Consider the following 565-nt stretch of genomic DNA (forward strand, 5'->3'; position numbering starts at 1 on the left):
CCCAGAAACGGAGTCCCAGGGTCTGTGGCCGGAGGAGAGGCAGGTGTGAGGGGCGCCAGGGTGTGTGGTCCCGGCCGCCTGGGATGTGCCCTGCGGGCCCGTGAGGACCTCTGAGCTCATCCCTAATGGGCTGGGCCTGAGGCTCGCTGCTCACTCTAAGGGGAGCAGGGCCAAGGACGGGGAGTCCTGGGGGACGGGGTGCTTTGGGCACCTGGGGAAGGTGCAGGAGACGGGGTGGGGGGCAATTTCCAGCTCCCCCCATGTTGGAAATGACGACTTCTTTCAGCCAAACCGCCATGGACTCCCTGACTCAGGGGCTGTCAGAATTGGGGGGACCCCCCTCTGTGCTAACTACTCTCATGTTAAACACCAGGGGAGGGGTCCCCAATTTCTAATGACGATTCAGAGGTCTCTCCTCCTGCCCTTCAGACGCAGGAGCAGGTCCCGGGACGAGAAAAACACCCAGGATGCCAAACGCGGGCCGTGAGCAGAGGGTTATTTTGGAAGCAGAAGGACGTGGAGGAGCTCAGGGGCTGGCACCGTGCCCCCCGGAGCCAGGCCAGCA

The sequence above is a fragment of the Myotis davidii genome, unplaced genomic scaffold, assembly GCF_000327345.1.
Source record: "Myotis davidii unplaced genomic scaffold, ASM32734v1 scaffold1915, whole genome shotgun sequence".
NCBI lineage: Eukaryota > Metazoa > Chordata > Mammalia > Chiroptera > Vespertilionidae > Myotis > Myotis davidii.